At 44.2% G+C, this 23,234-nt stretch overlaps 1 protein-coding gene and 1 long non-coding RNA gene across 5 annotated transcripts in view; one reads left to right on the plus strand and one right to left on the minus strand.

The window, feature by feature from the left end:
- LOC124796256 (ETS-like protein pointed) overlaps nucleotides 1–23,234 on the minus strand; it is an 820,436-nt gene that overhangs the window by 77,678 nt on the left and 719,524 nt on the right. The gene's annotated exons all lie outside the window — the stretch shown is intronic.
- LOC124796258 overlaps nucleotides 1–23,234 on the plus strand; it is a 54,051-nt gene that overhangs the window by 1,163 nt on the left and 29,654 nt on the right. The window lies entirely within an intron of this gene.

Genomic DNA, 23,234 nt, shown 5'->3' on the forward strand with positions numbered 1-23,234 from the left:
ATTCATTTCTTTTAAAGCTTTGTGTTAAGCGCTACAGAACATCAAGTCTCATAACTGATGTACCACACTTTCTTCGGATAGTATTTGGTAATATATCAGCTCTTGTTCTCGTTCCCTCTCAGTGCCGCCACCAACGCCAACGCCCCCGTACAGTGTTTGCTCTGTCAGGATGAATGGTTGAACCGTGCCTCGAGAAGAACTGCATCTATGTACATACAAGCAGCAGAGAGGGCTGTGCGGTGCTTGAGAAGAAAAATGGCAAACAGAAGCTAGAGTAATATGACACGACGTCTCGTTGCCGAGGAATTCGGAAATATAAAAGATATCGGATCATGTGAGATGTGACACTACCTCCTGGCAATTATTACATTAAGCTTAGCACCTGCGTCTCCAATACGTTGCGAAATTATGCCTAATGTAGGTGGTTACTTTTTTGACACTGTGTCAACATTTGATGTTAGTCTTCTTCTCCACCGCAAAAAGTTTTTTGAGGTATTTATTTAGGGCGTTCCTAGCTGCAGTCACGAGATATCAGTTCCCCGAAGCCTTCTGTAGCTCCACTGTCAGGCTTATCCTGCCAAACGACTTGGTCAACGCAGTTGGCACGTCGCGTGCGTGATCAACAGGTAGCGGCCCCCCGGAGCAGCAACAGGTGGAGGCGCGGTGCACGTACTCACCAGAGCCGTCGGCGGCCATCTGGACGCCGGCAGGCCTCGCACTGGCGGCCGCGCGGCGGGCCCCAGCCGCCTGGCGCCACTCGCGCGCAACACCAGCCACCAGCCACCAGCCACCCGCCACCTGCTGCCGGCTTATCGCGCGTCTGCCGCCGCACTACTGCACCTCCGTCTCACTTCTCTCATTCGACTGATCGGCGCCTTCTTTCGGCACGTAAATCGCGTCCTGGTTCACTTCCGTTTCCGTTGTAGCGTGGAGCAGTAATGGGATTATGGCTCAATATCGAACCTCGGAGGAAGTAACCGTACGTCTGACTTTCGAGCACGAAGCGTGAGAAACAAACACAAATTACGTAGCAATTAGTCAACAGCATTCAGTTATTTCTTCCCATTTTATCGTTGTATTGGGTTTATTTCAGTTGAGAGCAAGGTCTGCCTGTCTTTCTTCGCCTGTGCGACATTGCTACTGTCCTCTGTCAACGGTTGTCAGTTGACAGTCTTGATGTCATATTCAGTCAATTACTTTCCGTTTAAATATATTTTTGGCTCCTGAACAGCAACCAGGTCTTTCCGTCAAACGTGTCAAGTTTTCTCAGCCTGCTGCAATCATGTGAAATATATGGCCGAAGGAAACCAATCTTTTCTTGATGGTATCTGTTACCTTTACTACTTTGTTATGTAGTTCGTCATTCTTCTGTATTCCATGCACTGTTTTAAAGAATTGTCCAGTTTCGCACTTCAAGCTTTGTGTTTCTGATGCACACAGAACATCTAGCCTTACAACGGCCTGGTATCGTCACATCTCTGTTCCACTGATAGTGATTTCTTATTGTAGATATATGTATATTGTAGATATAGGCAAACATTTATGTTAATAATTCTCTCATTCATGCCTAGCTTCTCGGTTTTCCTTATGCCCAGCCACTTTCCTTTGTAGTGAAGGCTTCAATTCGTGGAGTGTCACCCTGCGTTCTTATTTGCTCAAACTGTCCCTGATGTTGGTCATATACACGAGGTCTGTTCAAAAAATTCCGCAGCTTTTACCACAAAATTTTCCTACGCTTATCTTTCACTTATTGCACATGGTCTCCTTCGAAATACTTTCCTCCGCAATTGACACACCGCCACCAAAGCAGTTTCTAGTTCCGAAAGCAGTCTTGCTAAGCCTCTTGCTGGATCGTGCGAAGCGCCGCCTGCGAATTTTCTTGTAGCTGATCTATTGTTGCAAATCTTCGTCCTTTCAACGGGGTTTTCAACTTTGGAAATAAAAAAGAAGACCACAGGGGCCACGTTCGGCGAGTACGGAGAATGAGGCAGAATAGTGATTTCGTATCTTGTGCAATACTCACGCACCAACAGGGACAATGTGAGTGTGCGTTATCTTGGTGCAAAAGCTATGAACTGCCTCGCCACACTTCATGTCGTCTCCTTCTCATATATTCTTGCAAGCGTCGCAACACGTTCCGATAGTACCATCGATTACCAGTTTGTCTCTGTGACACGAATTCATGATGGATTAACTAATCCTTCAAAGTCAAGGAAAACTATCAACGTGGCTTTGACATTTGACCTTCTCTGACGAGCTTTTTTTGGTCCTGCAGAACCTTTCCCGACCCACTGTGAAGGTTGAACCTTGGTCTCAACATCATAACCATAGACCTACTTCATACGCGTAGGCCCTCGGCTTATCACCGGTTATGATTCTCTTAAGGAACATCTCGTTCTCATTTGCGCGATCCAAAGGCTCTTCACAGATTGCTAGGTGAAGGTCTTTCTGATCTTGACTCACGAGCCGTGGGATGAACTTGGCGGCAATACGATGGATTCCAAGGTGCTGTGAGGATTTCGTGACATGATCCAGTTGAAATGTTACATTCTTTTGCAACCTCTTTGACACTCAGTCTTTGACTCGCACGCGAAGTTTCGTTGACATTCCTGACAGGAGCGTCGTCGGTAGTCATTGAAGGAAGCTCTAAACCCGGGTCATCTTTAACTTCCGTCCGGCCATTTTTAAACGATGTGAACCATTCGCAACACCGAGTACGGCTTAAGCACTCATCACCGTAGTCTTCCTGCATCATTTGTCGCCTCTCTGTAAACGTTTTCCCGAGTTTCACGCAAATTTAATGCAGACGCGTTGCTCCTCTAACTATGTCATCTCGAAATTCTCGAACTTTGTGACAACGTTCTACTCAATGCAGCACTGAACAATAACAGACATACAACAATGTAACTTCCGGCAGTTACACGTTAAACACAGACGTGTACAGAGATGTCAACCGTATTCCGCTCCAATGCACCATTGTCTCGCAATTACTAATGTACCGGTAATTTTTCAACAGACCTCTTACTTTTCTTTCCTTTTTCCGGTTTTCTTTGCAGCTTTGAGTTTTATTTATCTTTATCTAAGAGTGTTAAGATAATAATATCGAACACAAATGACAGGCACTCTCCATCGTGACAACCATTCGACCCTCCGTAACTGAGTTGATTCTTAACTTGCTTACCTTTAACGGCTTCTCGCCATTGTCTAATGCCTTTTTTTTTTTCAAATAGTTCCAACCATGTGTCTTAACTTAACCAACATACTTTTCAGCAATACGTAATGTCTGCATACTCTTCGTTCAGTTACATCGAAAACTATCGCAACTGATAGTGAAATAATGTATGCAACTTCAGAAATTTTACTATTCGTACTACCAATTTCTTCATATGCTCCATGCCTGTAAATTTAGCACAGAATGCTTCTTAATGTACAGAACAATGAATTGCGTCTGTCGATTGGTGTAAATTTTTTGCTCTTCCATTTTCAACTAAATCATAAAATTCTTTTTGCATGGTTTTGCCATGTCGTTTGATAGTAAATTTAGAGAACAGTTCGATTATGTGACTGGATAATAGATATGGAGAGTTCCCATCCGTCTTCACTGCCATTCCCATTTATTTGTAAAGATCAGTAGATTGCCCCTTTTGCGCAAACTGCCACTGAACCTGGGAACGTCCACCATACGAAGAAGAAACAGCGTTGACACCACGATTCTGCCGTACTGAAGAGAGTACTGCCACACCGCAACTGTAAATGACATGTCGCACTGCACGAGGTACTTCTGGGAAGGGCCTAGCAAAGCCGAGGCAGGGCAAAGTCTCGGGCTTCTCGTCCAGCTCTCATACGGTTTGGCACGACGTAGCCGGCCCCGATATAAACGTATCCTACCCCGGCACGAAAAGTGACCCAAGTTGAAATATGTCAGTTTTATCTTTATCTAACTGAAAAATACGAAAATTGGTGTAAAGTGCCCCAACATACATGAAATATGTATTGGAATTAACTGCCAACGATACTTACCTGAAATTTAAACGAAGCTGACACTGTTTCAATGCAGCTAAGTTTCATAGAAGTCATTAAGCCGATTTTTCTGAAGTACTGCATTTCTGAATTGGGTCAGTGTTCGTTTTAGAGTCGACGTTAATGGCGTTTCAGGTGCAACCCAACAACTTTACTTATCTTTGTACCCGTTTCATTCATCGTATGCTAGATGGTGCCGTGTTGCCAAGGGAACTTGTTTACATTGTCATTCGTCTGTCTTCAAGGTGTCAATTGTGTAATTGTACTACAGACAGTGCGTTAACTGAAAGCGCACCGTTCGTTCAAACATGGCAGGATATCCATTTCGTGAGCTGGCAGACATGAATTTTTATGTACAGCGGTGCGGTGGACACGAGGCAGCAGGGCTGTATCAGTCGGTGTTTTCATACCGAAGACAGCCGCGTCATTCAATCTTCGGTGCTGTTTATCGTCACGTTGCTGAGATAGAATCCGTAGCACCGCAGACTATTGATCGAGATGAGTGTTGCTCGTACGACTCACCTTGAAGAGCACTCTGTACTGGCTGTTAAAGAACCAGGTATTAGCGCTAGACAATGCCCCTGACGTGTCGTCCACCTCCAAGTTCAGCAACTCATGTATCCGTACCGTCATCAATGTGTGCAGAGCTTTGTGTCTGCCGATCACCCACCACGGGAGAATTTTTGCCGATGATTTGTTGCACAAACTGCCACTCCATTGTTAGTCACTTCAGCTTTGTTTAAGAACGAAACAACGTTTGAAGAGACATGACAATAAATCTGCACAACGTACACCTACTGGCCGATCGTAATCCTCATGCTACAGCGCACACTAGACAGCAGCATCAGTTTTACGATTAATGTGTGGGCTGGAATTGTAGCTACTCAGGACACCCTCCAAGACCTATCACAAGATGTTACTTTGCAAATTGGAAGAAAAATGTGATTTTTTTTTCACACAACATAACATCCGCAACTGAGGTGCATGGTGAAACTGAAAATATCCGCTTCAGTTGTAACTTTGTTTTGTTACAAACAAGCCTTTTTTCCGGAAAATTATATTCCCATTTTCAGGTGTACAAAGTTAGCAGTCAGCTGCGAGGTGGTTGCATACCGTAGAGATCAGACTGCACTGTAGAACAGGCGGACGTTACAGTGCATTTGAAGATGAGAATACAATTTTGCCGAAACAGGTCGTGTTTGTAATACAACAAAGTCACAACTGAAACGGATATTTTCAATCTTATCAAGAAACATATTGTTTATGTATGATGGAGCTCCACCATATTTCAGTCTCAGTGTGCGAGATGTACTGGGTGGTATCTACAATCACAGATGGATACGTAGCCGGCCGGATTGGCCGAGCGGTTCTAGGCGCTACAGTCTGGAACCGCGCGACCCCTACGGTCGCAGGTTCGAATCCTGCCTCGGGCATCGATGTGTGTGATGTCCTTAGGTTGGTTATGTTTAAGTAGTTCTAAGTTCTAGCGGACTGATGACCTCAGATGTTGAGTCCCATAGTGCTCAGAGCCATTTGAACCATTTTGGATACGTAGACCAAGGCCAGTTCCTTGACTGCGCGTTCCTCCGATCTCAATCCTTTGAATTTTATCTCTGGAGGTACCTCATACCATTCATCTATGCAGCAGACCATCCGGATCCCGAAACTCTTCATCGACGTCGCATGGAAGCCCGCGAAACCATTTGAACAGTCAGGGACTACTTGAAATAGTGCGACAGTCCGGGATTCGACGAATGCATGCGTGTTTTGAAGCCAGAGTAGGGAATATTGAGCATTTATTATGAGAGTTTGTGTGCTGATGTGCTCCAGTCACTTAACCAGTAAACTTTCATTAATGACTCGAAGACGAAGAATTTTCGGACATTTATAGAAAGGTTTTTCTTGTTTTATGTAAACAACCTGTTCCCAAAATTTGTAAAAGTATTTTTGAAAGACCGGTAATACGAAATCTACGGAATACTCAGTTTTAAAAAAAGTAGTACGTCATTAAGAAGGAAAAACCTATGCTTCTTTACCACTTAACTCTATTAAGCCGAAAAGGTTCCAGTGATGTAAAAGTTAAGGATCACCGAACAACATATTAGAGTTAAAGAAACTAATGCATGCACTTTTCTTACAAAACATTTTCAGAAGAAATCGGCAAAATGTCTTATAGTTACTGAACGACAACTTCATTCTTACAGAAGGAACCTTGAAACATACAAGAACTAATCTTTGTCATCGTAGCTTCGAATGGAATGAGTCAGTTTTCTTTATTAGCATTCTTCCAGTGCTTCGGCATGCGCAGATTTCGAGTTACGCATACTTTAAGGACCAGCAGCGTATTTCTTTTCGGGAATGGAATGGTACCTAAGAGAACACGAACTTAGGCCAGCCCTGGCCCTGCGCTCATTTAGACTAACCCTGCTGACGAATTTCCACCCATGCTGTCCTCCCCTCCATTTTTTAAGTCTTCTTCCGAGTAAATAGAAGACGACAGACACCTTTTTTGCGTGTGTGTTTCTATCTGCCGCAGTTACTTCGCATATTTATGTTCAACTTCTGTTAGGAGTACTTCAGACTGCAAGATTATTTTCCCAAAATACTGTCAGTGTAGTTGCTGTCCCTGAGGTTTTTACATTTTGTGTGAACTGTGAAATTGTGCGTGAGGCTGCTGCACGCAATATGCTATTACGGGGTGTTCAAAAAGTCTCTCCGGAGTGCAGAGTGCCGTATGATTGTTAGCCGCGTGTGCCGTATGATTGTTCGCCTGCCTGGGTTACTTCCCTTCAAGCGGACTCTCCCAACATTCCACTGTTTCGTTTATCTCAGTAAAAATTAATATTCAATAAATTAATAACTTTTATTTCACTGAGTTTCATTTTGGTATATTCACTGCGGTATACGGCACGCGCGGCTAACAATCATAAGGCTCTGCGGAGAGTTTTGGAACACTCCGTATTTCATAATTTCAGTGCCATTTGAGTGTCGTTCTGTGGTGTAACAATGAAACAGAAGATACAACTCGCAAACAGACAATTTTAATTTTGGTAGATTATGCGCTTACTCAATGAAATCGAAAATTCTCTCTCTGGGCGCCAAATTAATTATCTGAATTCTCACGGGGCATTAAAAGAAATTGTAAATGGTCGTAGAAAAGTGCGATGATAACAATCATTGATACTTACAGCAGGTCATGTTTGCGGGAATTCGCTAAATGACCTAGAGCTGTCTGATTCCGCTCACTATTGTGATGGATGAGTTAACGAAACTTTACAAATTTAAAAGGCCCGAACTGTTTCAATTTATGATACTAAGATTAACATTACCAATTTTTAAAACAATGACGTATGACATCCTCAGAAAAATGAATCTATAATTTAGCACAATATAAACATTAACTTGCCGCATTACTACAGCACATAAAGAATGTTAAGGATGGCCCTGCCACCACATTGTTTCGGAAATTCATATAAACAGTGGTAAAGGACACTACATTGTGTACTTATTTAAAGAATTATTCGCATTTGCCTTAGCATCGACTTTTGAAGCGCATTGGCATTCAGGACCATACGCAGGATCTTTATTTGAGTCGTCGTCATCGCCTTCTTCCTCAAAATTGTACAAATCGTCCGTGAAAAGCATTTTCCTGCACGAAGAACACCGTATAATTTCACGTACTGGAAGCCATGTTTTTGGCACTTACCAGTCTTTACATGCTCTCATCCTGACGAAGTTACCAATAGTGAGAATCTGAAATTGAAGATACAGTTGACATTTCTCGGCTTACCGTGGAGCCATCAGCTGATATGAATAAAGCTTACCATGTGTCAAGTTTTGCCTACAATAACTCTGTTTCTCAGCGAGTGTCCATTACCATTACTTACAGCCGAAATATATAGATATATCTTAGTATTCAATTTTAACATGATCAGTAATTCACGACGTTGGTAATTTAGCCTTTACCGCTATACAAAAAGCATCAGAGTAGTATACTGTAACATTCTAGACATAAAACTATGTAAAAATTATCCATCTTATTTTGGTGCTGCAGATACCTCGCCATACAGACTTGCAGATCGCATTTCTTTTGCTTAAAGCGAGCGTACCTGTTGCTTTGCTGCATCAAGCCCCTCTGTGTTCTGTTCTACGTACCTGGTTTTCATGTTATTATGTTTATTATCATGTTCCATTACAAACAGTAATACTGCATGTGTTGGTTTACTGAAGTACGGACTTTCATTATTCACTACACCACACTGGAAGAGAGGAATGTGGGTTAAAATTTTGTATCCCGCCGATGGTGTGATCACAGAGAGAGCGCACTCTTTCAGTCAGAGTAGGACGGTGAAGCGAACTCAGCCGAAGCCGAAGCCGAAGCCGAAGCTGAAGCTGTTTCAGAAGAATTACGAGTACTCTAGTTTTACAATGGAGCTACTGAATCTCTCAGCTTCTTTCGCACAGAAATCAAAAAAGAAAACAGTATTTTAAAACAAGTGAACGAAAGGACCATGAACTTTCACCGACCGAAATCCGCTGGTTAACTCTGTGGCATACATTTTTTGATGTGGGATGGGAACCTGTATCTTGCACCGAGATGTTTTAAACACTTCCCAATACTTGTAAGTTGTTGTCGACAAATGCGTATCCTTCCTTACATTCAACCAATATGGGAACAACGAATGAGCCAAATGTATATATTGCATGACCGTGTCTAACTTCCACGTTCTAGACCATCATGTCCCAAGTAACTGGTAATGTTACGTTATAGCAGGGCACTGGATTTTCATAAATCTTTTTAAAGGCGAGTAGGTGAGCGTAATGACCAATGGCCTGCTTCTAGCAGGGCTTCGGAGAAAAACTAACAATAGAAATCGATCTACCTAACGTGAGGTTCGTGAGAAAACCTGTTTCATTCGCTAGTGATGGTGATGTCAAACCGTACTTCACTAATAACCACTTTTGCCGACACTTTCGCCTCAAGTAACCAAAGGATTCGTATGGTTTGTTACCTGTAAGCGGCTTCCTGGTGACTGCATTGCAGCTCACAAATGACAGTACATCGTAAAGAGAAATGCTCAAAAGGGGGAGTAATAAACGGCATATAATTACGGCAATTATGTACAGGTGATATACGAACTGGACATTAACATTATATGGTTTATTTATTTGTAAGGAGGTGCTTTTACATATTTTTCAGAAATCATGATTGGATAGAATAACTGTATGTCGCTGTATTAAAACTATCATTTTCAGTCAAATAATAAACCATCTTCAGATATAATAAAACGACATTAGAGGACATGCGGCAAATCATTAGCATTTGTATCTACAGTAACTTAACATATTAACCGCGTCAAAAATTTAGAATTCTGGAAAATATCCGATTTATGTTTTACTTAATAGGCTGGAGGGCATGGCCAAAATAAGTCTGGCAATGTTCTTCGCGCTGTTAACATATTGTTTAACGTATAAATCAAGTACTTTCCTGCCTGCTATAATTCTGATGCCCTTAATGTATGACGTTCTACATGCAAACGATCATCACTGGACGGACGTTCTGTCAGTTTTTATGCGCGATGATGGGCTGTTGTTCGATCACAAAATTATTGATTTATATTTAATAAAGAAATGCAATTTTTTTTAGCACATTTCATTCCCTCCTTTTATTAGAGGCTGAAGATTTAGCACTTTTTCAGCCAATGAGGTAAGGTTGTATTGTTTCACATTTTCACATCTTTATTCACTGACGACGGGGGGGGGGGGGGGAGGGGGGGATTTTTACTAATGTCTCCCAATTGGGACTGTAGACCACCACGTAATGTAGATTTCAAATACGAGTAGTACTGCCGTGAAGGTGCTGTCATCAGAGGGTGTACGAAAACGACGAGATTTGTTTGTAGCGTGGCGGGCTCGTTCTTACAGTGGGACGACCGTGCGCGCATGCGTGTGACGAGTGGGCATGTATTTTGTGTAGACCGGCGTTGGTCGAGTGGCGTGTAAGCGCGTACGCGGCGAAGGCCGAGCAGCTCGCAGCCCGGCGCGGCGCGGCAGGCCCCGCCATTATGCAGGTTAAAGGTAGCGCCGTGGGAACGCGCAGGTGTCCGCCGGCCGACACACAATGCAGCCCTCCTAATTTACGGTGGCCATTCCCAGACCGTCTGACGCGTTCCCTCCACGCCGGCCACCGCTGCACCACATTTCTCTACAACGCTGCAATGGCCGACACTGACCTCACTACAGCTCACCACACTGTCGTCTTTTTATTAGAATATGCGATGCTGGTACTGGCCGCGGATCGTCGTTTGGAGGAACTATCAACTGTCATGTTTGTTAAGCTAAACTTTAATTTTGTAAACCAGCTGAACCTTTCCGTGTCGAAGCATTCTTGGGAATAATCAAAATTCGGCACTCAAAGAACTTTAAGATGTTGGCAGAACGCCGATGTTATGGGAAAAATGGCAGCAAGATCCAAGCTAGAGACTCGGTAATAAGTAAGTGTTTCAACAAGACTAGTTTCTGAAGCAGTAACTGAAGGTATGAGAATTCCTGGTGCATTTTATTGATATTTCTCAATTATTTGTTGTTTGCATATTAGTGAAAGGCTTATCAAGATCATCATCTATGAACTATTCCTAGCCTATGATATCGATCATCGACTCCATTCTGAAATCAGTTATGTACTGTATACAAAAGTAACGCCACGCGTACACTTTGCAAACAGATTGAGTTAAAAGTTATGAACAGTTGGTGCGAACTCATTTAATAACACAGCAGTTATACTTATGTCTTCTTTCAGGATTAGGCAGTTAGCCTATTCCGACCTCAGTTTTCCTGCCAACACTTTATGGGTCGACGAACATACGTTTTATCCAGCCACGCTTCCACGCATCAATGTTGGCACAGTCTTACAAAATTAAAGCCTTTTCTCCCACCTCATCCTTCAGTGTTCGCACAATTGTTCCACGCACATATTGAAATGGACGAACGCTTTTCTTCATTACGTCGCCATCGTTAAAAGATGAATCACAACCACAATGAGTCTAGCTTGAAATTTTTTCTGCTGATTGATCGGCAGTTACTCCCTTGGCATGATTCAGTACTTTCCTTACCATGCCATAACTTTCGTTTTTCTCCTAGATATCTGAAAATTACAACTGATATTTACCATAAGTAATGATTTATGAAACTTATCTTCACCACCCTGTACGATTAATTGATCTTCTGCAAAAAGCCAAGTGTTTATGTACACATCGTTATAAAATTTGATTCCGGGGTGCACATTTTCCTACCAGTTCCTACTTATATCGTCTCTATAAGTACTGAAGAGCGTTGAGAATTTGCAACCTTGCCGTACTCTTTGACTGATTAAAATTTCTTCTGTTAACTTATGCTTCAGAACCAAAACAATTTTCGTCTTTGCGTATGTACAACAGATAACTCGATTTTTTTTTCTTTTTCATTTCAATTCAGCAGCGAAGAAACCTTTGCTGCATTGAGATTCTGATACTTCGTTAGCTTTTGCTTTGAAAACCATGCAATTCTCTCAGATATTTGCGACATAAATTCGACTAATGCGAAGTTCAAAGGGAAGAGCGAAGAAAGAACTATACCGTATGTCACGATCGACGTTGTGAATTAATTAACGACTACGCCGCAACTGCCTTCATTATAATTGGTCAGATTATAATACGTAATATCTTAACGACAACAAAGATTTTGAACGGATTCTCGCTTAAAGGAAAAAGGTATCAAAAGTTTTCGTTTATTATTTTCGTGTGACAGAACCAACATGAAGACTAAATTTCAAGCAACAGTGCGAATTTCCCTGAAGTTTTCATTCGTCAATATAGTAAGCCACGAGCTATTTACATTCAAAACCATAATTTTTTGCTTTTAAACTTTGTCTCATGTAGAATTACATCGGCATCGAGTTTTGATTTGACTTTACGTAACCAGGATTAAAATCTACAGAATGACATCAATTACCTACTGATTAACCATTCGTTTTAGTTGAGTTCCCGATTCTGGCCTTTTTCGGACATCCGTGATGCAATTTGGGAATGACAACACGACACCTCGAACGGACAGTAACAATCCGTTGTTTGAACAAATAGAAGACGGAAACTTCTGACATTGGAAACTACAGTGGGCACGTCGAGATATGAGCGTCCCTGTTAGTTTTGTAAATAAGCTGTCTGAAATGAGTCCCCTCATTGCCGTAGAAAAAGAGCTATGTTGCTGTAGTATACTATATCATTGACACTGACGTACAGTACTTTAGTTAGTCGTCAAATTACTCTATAATTCAATATGTGCAGTGCTAGCTGTCCTGCTTGACAGATTTTTTAAAAAGTACTGAAGTTATCTTTTCATACGAAGTGTAATTAAGTAAAACCAGTAGTTTATGGCGCACTAGACGACACAGTTGAATTGTACTCATGAAATGACAATATTTTCACCGAGCCACAGTTTGTTCTACACTCCTGGAAATTGAAATAAGAACACCGTGAATTCATTGTCCCAGGAAGGGGAAACTTTATTGACACATTCCTGGGGTCAGATACATCACATGATCACACTGACAGAACCACAGGCACATAGACACAGGCAACAGAGCATGCACAATGTCGGCACTAGTACAGTGTATATCCACCTTTCGCAGCAATGCGGGCTGCTATTCTCCCATGGAGACGATCGTAGAGATGCTGGATGTAGTCCTGTGGAACGGCTTGCCATGCCATTTCCATCTGGCGCCTCAGTTGGACCAGCGTTCGTGCTGGACGTGCAGACCGCGTGAGACGACGCTTCATCCAGTCCCAAACATGCTCAATGGGGGACAGATCCGGAGATCTTGCTGGCCATGATAGTTGACTTACACCTTCTAGAGCACGTTGGGTGGCACGGGATACATGCGGACGTGCATTGTCCTGTTGGAACAGCAAGTTCCCTTGCCGGTCTAGGAATGGTAGAACGATGGGTTCGATGACGGTTTGGATGTACCGTGGACTATTCAGTGTCCCCTCGACGATCACCAGTGGTGTACGGCCAGTGTAGGAGATCGCTCCGCACACCATGATGCCGGGTGTTGGCCCTGTGTGCCTCGGCCGTATGCAGTCCTGATTGTGGCGCTCACCTGTACGGCGCCAAACACGCATACGACCATCATTGGCACCAAGGCAGAAGCGACTCTCATCGCTGAAGACGACACGTCTCCATTCGTCCCTCCATTCACGCCTGTCGCGACACCACTGGAGGCGGGCTGCACGATGTTGGGGCGTGAGCGGAAGACGGCCTAACGGTGTGCGGGACCGTAGCCCAGCTTCATGGAGACGGTTGCGAATGGTCCTCGCCGATACCCCAGGAGCAACAGCGTCCCTAATTTGCTGGGAAGTGGCGGTGCGGTCCCCTACGGCACTGCGTAGGATCCTACGGTCTTGGCGTGCATCCGTGCGTCGCTGCGGTCCGGTCCCAGGTCGACGGGCACGTGCACCTTCCGCCGACCACTGGCGACAACATCGATGTACTGTGGAGACCTCACGCCCCACGTGTTGAGCAATTCGGCGGTACGTCCACCCGGCCTCCCGCATGCCCACTATACGCCCTCGCTCAAAGTCCGTCAACTGCACATACGGTTCACGTCCACGCTGTCGCGGCATGCTACCAGTGTTAAAGACTGCGATGGAGCTCCGTATGCCACGGCAAACTGGCTCACACTGACGGCGGCGGTGCACAAATGCTGCGCAGCTAGCGCCATTCGACGGCCAACACCGCGGTTCCTGGTGTGTCCGCTGTGCCGTGCGTGTGATCATTGCTTGTACAGCCCTCTCGCAGTGTCCGGAGCAAGTATGGTGGGTCTGACACACCGGTGTCAATGTGTTCTTTTTTCCATTTCCAGGAGTGTATATTATATTTATTCCCACATCGATTTCGGTCTGCCACCGTTTTTAAGTGGTTCTGAGGCGCCTTAGAGCATATGTCACAGACTGAGGGGAACAGCCGATGCGCCATATGTTTGACACGGTCAACACTCATGACTGTAAACAGGCACATAAAATGGAAAGTCTGATGTGTCATCGGTCGAAGCATTGTGAGAAGAATACTCAGTGTTAAGAGTGAAAACGAATCCGACACTCTATTTGATGTTCATGTATGCAAGCGTGTTTCATTCTTAACTTTTTTTTGTATTTTCTGTCTTATGTGATGTTACTGCTGCTTCAAATAACGGCTAAATACCAACACGTTAACGCCTGCCTTTAGACGACTCTTTCTGAACTGTCTCTAGGTATACTAAAAACACTCTCATAGGCTTTGCCTGTCTTCAATGAGACTGCCAAACTAACAGAACATGAAGTATCTGTCGGTAAATGAGCAGGTGATTGCAGCCGGTGTCAACCTGGAAGAAAATAAAAGCTTTTGCATATAATGGAGCATCATGAAGAGGTGACGTTTCGATCAATTGGAAACCGTTTCTTCTGGCCGTTAATAGTCAGAGCGACACTGGTGGTTAACAAGGCGGGTGACCTGAGATAATACGCGTAGAGCAGTCCTTTGCCTTTGCTGGACGACATTGGCGTGCGCTACAGGAGCGATCCGCCCCACCCTGACCCGGGCGCAGCGGCGCCGCTGCCGCAGGCGTGGGAGCCGCCGGCGTGTTCCGCGGTCGTTTCCCCGCGGTCGAGGTCATCCCAGCCCCGCTCCTCGCCCTTCAGCTCTGGTGCCTATCCTGTCTCCTCACCTCGCCAACACTTTGTTACGGCCACAACTCAAACATAAAGTGTGTAATTGTTGCTTCCGCTGAATGTAAGTTAATCGCTTGACTGATTATACGCTGTCCGACCAAAAGGAGCTGCCCACCCCTACGTAATGCATAACTGACCACTAGATCTCCCGAGAGACGGACACGCCAATATAAAAGGAAACGGGGGTGAGGGGGGAGGGGGATACTGTGTTGTCAGTAGAGAGTCTGGAGAGCTCAGTGACTTTGAACGTAGACTAGTCGTTGGATGTCACCTGAAAACAAACACATCAGGGATACTTCAACCGTCCTGAAGCTCCCTAAACTGACTGTTGATGATGCGATTCTGAAGTAGAAACGCGAAGGGACGACCACAGTTATACCGGGATCAGGTAGACATCATGTACTGACGAACAGGGACCATCGGGCAATGAGGAGGTTGTAAAAAAACAGCATGAAATCAAAGGAAGCAATCACGCGCGAGTTCCAAGCGATACCAGCAGGCCAACTGGCACACCATTATATGGGGAACAATGGTCGAGCAGCTCTTCATAAGAAGAATTCTGAGATTGTATCAGTATGACAATGCATCCTGTCATAAAGCAGCATGTGTGAGGCGAGGCACCAGTTTGTGGACAACAGCCGTCCAGAGTGGCCGAGCGGTTCTAGGCGCTACAGTCTGGAACCGCGCGACCGCTACGGTCGCAGGTTCGAATCCTGCCTCGGGCATGGATGTGTGTGATGTCCTTGAGTTAGTTAAGTTTAAGCAGTTCTGAGTTCTAGGGGACTGATGACCACAGCAGTTAAGTCCCACAGTGCTCAGAGTCATTTGTACCATTTTGTGGACAACAACAACCTGAAGTGGAATGGCCTGCCCACAGTACAAACTTGAATACAATGATATAGCTTTGGTATGAGTTAGATCGTGAACTTCACTCCAGATCCCAGCTTCCAACATCACTACTTTCTCTAGTTTCTGCTCTTGAGGAAGAATAGTCTATCACTCCTTTACAGTCAGTCACCCACCTCATAGAAAGTGTCCCCAGCAGAGATCAATCCTTCACAAAGGCGAAGTGTGGACACAGATCCCATATTAATGCCCATTAATAGGCACCTCGATACTTTTGATCAACAATGTATGTGATTTGTTTGTTTCGTAGCGGCCACAGTGCCTGTTCTTGGCAAAACCGAGACAGTGAAATAAATGGGACACTCATCAATAAGAAAAGGGCATTTCTTTTATGGAACGGTTAAAAGTTACCACACAGGTGCTGCCGCGTTCAAGAGTTCTTAATACACTTTTTTATGCTTATTTATGCGAAATTTTCACTCCTGTGCTTGTTACTGTCTAAAGGCCGTCAAGCTTCCACTTGCAGCTACACTCACTAACATGTTTCTCCGCTTAATTTCTGTACAGGAAACGGAATACTAGCAGACTTCTGAGTGACAAGGACACAACAACTGTGGCTAGTTTTCCACAGCTTTTTTATATATTGCTCTACAATTGGTTGTCAAGTGATGTGGGACAAGTATAAAGCTGTGTGTGTGTGTGTGTGTGTGTGTGTGTGTGTGTGTGTGTGTGTGTGAGAGAGAGAGAGAGAGAGAGAGAGAGAGAGAGAATGGTGCTCTTACGTAGGGACTTCAAACAGTAAGTTATAAACGTCGTGACACGCTAAGACCATTGCGCATCAGGAGTGGCGCACTGTCAGAAGAGTTTACATGTTTCGGGTTTCCTGCACAGACAGTTCTGCTGCAGTCCGGAAATAAGGCGCATCACACTGCGCGACTGAAATGGCGCGACAACTGGAAACGTATTCCAAAGCTATACTTAGTGGAACAGCACGATTCTTGTGGGCAAAACGTCTCAATTGCACACAGATTCGCCGTGAAAATCTGCCGGTATATAGACTAAATGCAATATCGCGTAAAGCCGTGGTGAAATCGTGCCAACAGTTTTGCCAGGTCTGCGCAGGAGTGGATAGTGCCGATCAGGAGGTCCAGATATCACACGGTGCAGTTTCCATCTTTTCGGCAATCTGAAATAACTTGTTGGGGACAGATGTTTTCCAACGATGACGACATTGTCACAGTGGTTCTCGAATGGCTCCGCTACGTGGCCAGGGAGTGGATTTCTGTCGTCAACGAATTAGAACGACTGGTAGAAAGTTTCAACTGTTGCTGCAGAGACATGGTGACTATCAAGTGAAATAGTATCATATATCTGTATCACTTTAAACTACAGTGCAGCATTCAATAAAAGCTACTTGGTCGGCCTTCCACAATATTGTATAACTTACTCTCTGACGTCCCTTGTATACGTTTGCAAGTGCGCGTTAAACACATACAGGATGTTTCAAAGCTGTGCGACGAATGTCTCGTAATGTATCACGTCATGGGAAACAACTTTTGTTAGAGATAAACTGATTGCTGTGGCGTCGTTTAAGACTGTTTAGGCCTCTAAGAGGCGGCAGGCCGTAGGTACTCTGGGGCTTTCGTATGCATGTACGTTGCCTATCACCCAGTCACTCGCTCCTTGTGATAGCCGGTAAGCTATGCAAAATTGAAGTTCTTGATTCGCTTCTAAAATATCTTCCTTCAGTTAGAGACTTACATTCTTATGGATTTCCCGTTGAAAATCACTGTCAATTTTTGGGAGTAGGTAGTATTCTGTACAGAAGACCCTTCTAGTTTGGTGAAACCTCGTTGACACATGGCTGGAGGATACTAAAGGTCTCCGATCGTTGCTGGAAGGAGTCAGTGAAAATTTTATCTCTAACAAAAAATTTTCCCCTTGACTTTATCTGTCACCACCAGATATTTATAGAGAAGGCTTTGAAACACCCTTTATAACCATCTCTACACTTGCTTGAAACAGTAGAAAATCAAAACTTGGTGGACACAAAGGGATTTTAACTTCTCTCCCAACAAACAGGAGTTTGAAGTCCAATTTACGGCGACATATTGCTGGGCGCCAATACATATCCACATTTCTCTCTCGGCACTGAAGTGTACGGTTTCGCTTATAATCCACAAACCAGCGTGATCTGCTTTACGAAATTAGTGTACAGAGTGCGGCAAAATCTGAGGTAAACGTTTCGAAGCACGGTCTCCTGCATCTTCCTCCTGCCCGGACGGCATAACATAAGCAGCCAAGGCTTGAAATATGCTCAAAATTTATACATAGGCAGTAATCGGAAGATAATGTGTGTTTACATCAAAGCGTTTACTAAAAATCTTTGTGAATTGTTGCAGGGTACTTTTAAATCTTTGCTGCCCGACAGGACTTAAAAGTCCCGTTCACTTTCTGGAGTCATAAAACAGCATGAAGTTGAATTCTTGTACTGTCATCCTGTCTGGACGCAGTCTATCATTACTGTGGTACAGAAAACTCTTTGGTTGTGATAGTTCAACATATCTGTCCACAGATGACAGAAAACAATGACACACTGTGTTTTCATTTCATCATTACGAAGTACGGACCTTGCCGACGTAAAAGGACATTATTCTGAATGCTTTGATGTTTCTAATCTTGTTTCGTATTGTTTTCGTTAACGTATACGGATACGGATATTACTAAATCCAGTAGCTAAAGAGCCCTATCTTCCTGTGTGATATCAGGAGGATTCATCTGATCTGATAAACTAACACTCATATTTCTTATATCTGCTTAGAGCGAACAGTGAAGTTGGTTTGGTTGTCTAGAGACACGCCAACCCTGCTGTCAACAGGAAGGAACGTATGTAAATACACATCCACCTTCTCGGCGCAATGGCAACTGAAACACTTTTAATGTGTTGCTACGGTACATCATGCTACTACATACTGGTACTATTACTGTTACACAAAGCGCTCAATATTGCGCCCGTCAGTGTCCAGAGGAGTCAGAAAGTGCAGGATTACATTCTGCACAGCAGAACGAAGCATGTCCGTAGGTATGCTGGCTACCACTCTTGATATGCTGCGCTTCATATCAGCACTTGTGTGAATGTTTCCCTGGTAAACACCATCCTTCAAGTAGCTCCACAGCCAGAAATCACAGGATCGTGCTGGCCAAGCATTTGGAAACGCTCGGCTGATAAGTCGATCGTTTCCAAATGTGTTTTGGAGAAGCAGGTGGACTTCACGAGCGACGTGCGGTGGGGCCCCACCTTGCACGAAAACTGTTGAGTTCAATGTGTCTCTCTGCTTTAAATGAAATGCTGGCGAAGCATTTCGCAGTAACGCTGGCCAGTCACACGGCACGTCTTTGGTCCTTGAGCACCGACCTGTTCAAAAAAGAGTGGGCCATTGATGAACGTAGCCATGAAGCCACACCATACGGTACCAAGTTCACCAACAGTGACAGGAGGTGAAGATCCTCACACTCTGCAATTCTGTGTGTTCAGCACAGCCGTCTGAGAAAAATGATCTTCGTCTGTCCATAGGATGGCCGAGGGATAGCCCTCGTCAACTTCAGTCCTTGCGAGAAAGTGGAGAGCGAAGTCAATACGTCGTTGTGCGTCCTGTGGTGTAAGCTACTGTACGATACGAATGTTGTACGGATACCATTCGTGAATGGTTCGAAGCATTTTCCGTACTGTGTACCGCAGAATGTTCAACTGTCGTGACACAGCACGTGAACTGCCTGAAGATTAGAAATTGCGCGCAGTATACCAACACCAGATTCGTCATGAAATACGCCTGGAGAAATGGAAGAATCACAACACCAATTTGATCAACCGCGTGTGGTGCAACCGGTCGTCGGCCTCTTCCCGGAGTAATGCCCAGTTCTCCAGTTTTTTTTTTCGAATTTCATTATCATGCTCCACACAGCATGTGGAGAAAGAGGATCCTTTCGTAATCCTTTCAGTTGGCGATACTATCGAAGTGCAGCTGCAGCAGTACTGTTGTTTTGATAACGTAGTTTAACCAATAATGCCCTGTTCCTTTTGTCAAAGCTCAATTTGACACGTTAAACAATTTGGTTTAAATGTGTGGTAAGTTCCTATGGAATCCTAAGGTCATCGGTCCCTAGGCTTACACACTACTTAATCTAACTTAAACTAACTTACGCTAACCACACACACCCATGCCCAAGGGAGGACTCCAACCTCCGACGGGGGTAACCGCGCGAGCCGTGACAAGGCGCCTGAGACTGCACGGCTACCCCTGACACGTTAACAAGGGCAATGTGGCTAGTCAGGTGTGTGAGACTATGAATCACGGTGAAGGGAAAATTTAATTATAACCACCCAGTATGTCTGTATATATTTTCTCCGTCTGGTACCGCATACATTGCTGGATAAGAATATGGATTGTTATTATTTAGAATGATGGATCCAAGAATTAACCGTAAGTGATTAACAAAATCCAAAGTAAGGTTCGTGACGGAAATTTTGAAGACACGTCGATTAGCAGTTTGTTGTCTGAATCACTATACAATATTGATACGTACCTTACTGTAAAGCAAACTGCAAATAGCTTCGGCGAAACATTCCCAATTTTCAAACCTTTAGCCACAATCATCAGAATAAATGGGAAATGTTCTTAATGACAGTACAGTCTTCATCAATCATACAGCGCTTCAGTATTACCCCTTCTGACTTGCATTGAGAAAAAGATCGCATTAGTGACTTACGCGTCCATTAACCGTGTAGCTGGGCCTTAATGAAGCAACCGCCCTGTGGCGTAGTTTAGACAACAGACGTATACTCAGTGCTTTATTCGGGGTGGAGTAGCTGCCATTGGCACAGACTGCCACTACTCAGGAGCACGCACACAGAAGGTGATCTCAGTATAACTTTTCTCCCATCCAGAAAACTAATCAAACTCAAAGCCTTTTAGTTTATTATTACGATCGCATAATTACTGTGCCTTGTGTGAACTGCGCATTTTGCTGAGGTGCGGCGTCTTGAACGTGTGGTACAATGACGAGCTGCGGCGCCAGCACCAGGCCTCTCCGACCGGAGACCCCTGCAGATCTACCGAAGATGAACAATAGCGATCGATGTCCGGCGGCGTATTAGGCACGCCCACTGCCCCGCGTAACAAGGCGAGCAGCCAGCTCGTTACCGACACGCCCCACACGCCGACGCCGGCGCCGGCGCCGGCGCTAACGAACGCCACCGCCTGCCATTGTCACATCCAGCTTCTCTGGGGCCACTCCAGGTTTCTAAGGAAATAATATCTAGGAACACGAGTCTCGCGGTTTTAATTCTGCAACCACCACGTGGGCGCCACGCCAGTGGTTGTCCACTTCTCGAAATGAAAAAAATAGTGTTTTACAGGATTTACTAAGAGTTCTGAAACCATTTTACACTGCCTTCTTTCCCGAAATCGAGAAACGTTTGGAGCTGAAGGAGAAGCAGAAAAATGTTAGCCAGGAAGGTAGCTACGACGGCAGTTGTTCTTGGATGCCAAGAACGCAGAGATCTGCGAGCAGTTTGGATTCAGTGTGTACTCTCTTGTCGTTGCCTTATTTTTTCCGATAATCGCTTCACAGCTATTTTGTATTCGGCTGCCAAGGCTGAGATAATATGAACTTGAGGCGTAACTGTATCATAATCCGTTCGCAGTAAAATCGCAAACGGTCTCAGGGTGGAGACATATTCCCAATATCTTAACTTAATGAAATTCGAGAGTATTAAACGCTGTCATAATAAGAAAATTCCCAATATGATATGGACATTAAATATTGTGGAATTATAAATAACGTCACACTACAGGTAGTAATCAAATCGCTGAAGTCCGAAAGGGATATCTATCTGCAATGGCGACACTCTTACAGTTGACAAGTTGCAATAAGAACAAACGAGAACATGGGCTGACTTACGGCGTGTCGATAAAGAAGTTTGGGAAAAAAGTATGTCCTACTCTCAGGACGCCAACAGATAACTGAAGTAGAAATCACTAAGTTTAGTTATAATTAATGAGTACTAGTCGGTATGACGAAAATAAATTACAAAAAAATGTTCAAATGTGTGTGAAATCTTATGGGACTTAACTGCTAAGGTCATCAGTCCCTAAGCTTACACACTACTTAATCTAAATTATCCTAAGGACTAACACACACACCCATGCCCGAGGGAGGACTCAAACCTCCGCCGGGACCAGCCGCACAATCCATGACTGCAGCGCCTTAGACCGCTCGGCTAATCCCGCACGGCAATAAATTACATGAAGCAATAAATTCGGCCAGAAATGAGAGCAAGATATCTACAAGTGGTGGAGAAAGGTATGGCTTAAAAATTGAGAAAAAACATTACGTTGCTGCTGTTAAGGTACTTAAATCAAATGCGGCAAACGTTTACTTCGTATTATGGTGCCGCCATCTGCAATATGAATTGTCGCTGTTATCCCTAAATCATGTCAGGCGTTTCATTGGGATCCTTATCAAAGCTAGCTACTAGCTATCCTCACGGGATACCAGCGTAGCCGGCTGAACAAAAGGGAAAGAAATACTTTAGTATGGCAAGAGAAGTGGGTGGTTGCGGGACGTGAGTGTGAAAGAAGAGTTAAATATAAGAATCAAAAGAGAAAGATCGAGAGTAGTCCCGTAAGTAGTGAAATGCAAACCGTCAGATGTGCCCTACTCGAGCCATAACGATGATACCAGCAAATAACGAAAGCTGCTGACGGGATGGAGGTGCGCTATGCTTCAGGTAGGTGGTTTCCGCACGCTTTCACCTGGCTGTCGCACTGTGACTGGCTACGAATGCCGGGTGGAGCCAACCGGTCGCACACACCACACCCACCACTCACTGTACGTTCTCACACTACCTCTCACTGTACTGCCAGGCACTCAAAGTCTGCTACCGGTACGACAACTCCGTGTCGACATCATTTTACCAACAAGTTCAGTATGCAATGCAGATTTATGAGCGGCACTTTCTTGTACGCAAATGTGTTACAATAGAAAGTGCAATTTACTGAAGTGTCCATTAATTTCCTTGGAAAGAGGGAAAGAACATTTACTTTATTGAAGAATGTGGATACCGTTTATAGCCAAAGGTTCCCATTTTGTTAGTCCGTTTATGACGTGATTACAATTAATTCCGCATTTTTGTTAACAGGATGGACAACATTTATGCCGTTCCAAAGTCAGCCTCGGAGAGCAGTTATTAAACTAAGAATGCAACTGTGACAAATAGAAGGTGTTTCCTAGAGACTGGAATGAGCAGTTTTTGAAGGAACTTTACTTCTTTTAGATATAGCACTCGCTATAGAGCGGCAATTCACTCTGACAACTTCGTGAAAGCCGGGCACCGCAAGGAATAGTGACCAAGCTCTGGGCAACGACTAAAGCGGTCGTCACGTGTTAACGTCTTAGCTAAAGCTGACGTGGAGATCTACAAGTTTTGTGACGTCACTTCCTGCTATATCACGTTGAGAAGAGATTTCGTCAGGTAAAATGCAAAATTTTTCGGCAAAGTGCCACGAAAAGTAGAACCTACAGGAAGAGAGAGCGCTCCCTGCATAACAAGCAGAACTTGCGAGA

Source organism: Schistocerca piceifrons, chromosome 4 (assembly GCF_021461385.2).
Source record: "Schistocerca piceifrons isolate TAMUIC-IGC-003096 chromosome 4, iqSchPice1.1, whole genome shotgun sequence".
Taxonomy (NCBI): Eukaryota; Metazoa; Arthropoda; class Insecta; order Orthoptera; family Acrididae; genus Schistocerca; species Schistocerca piceifrons.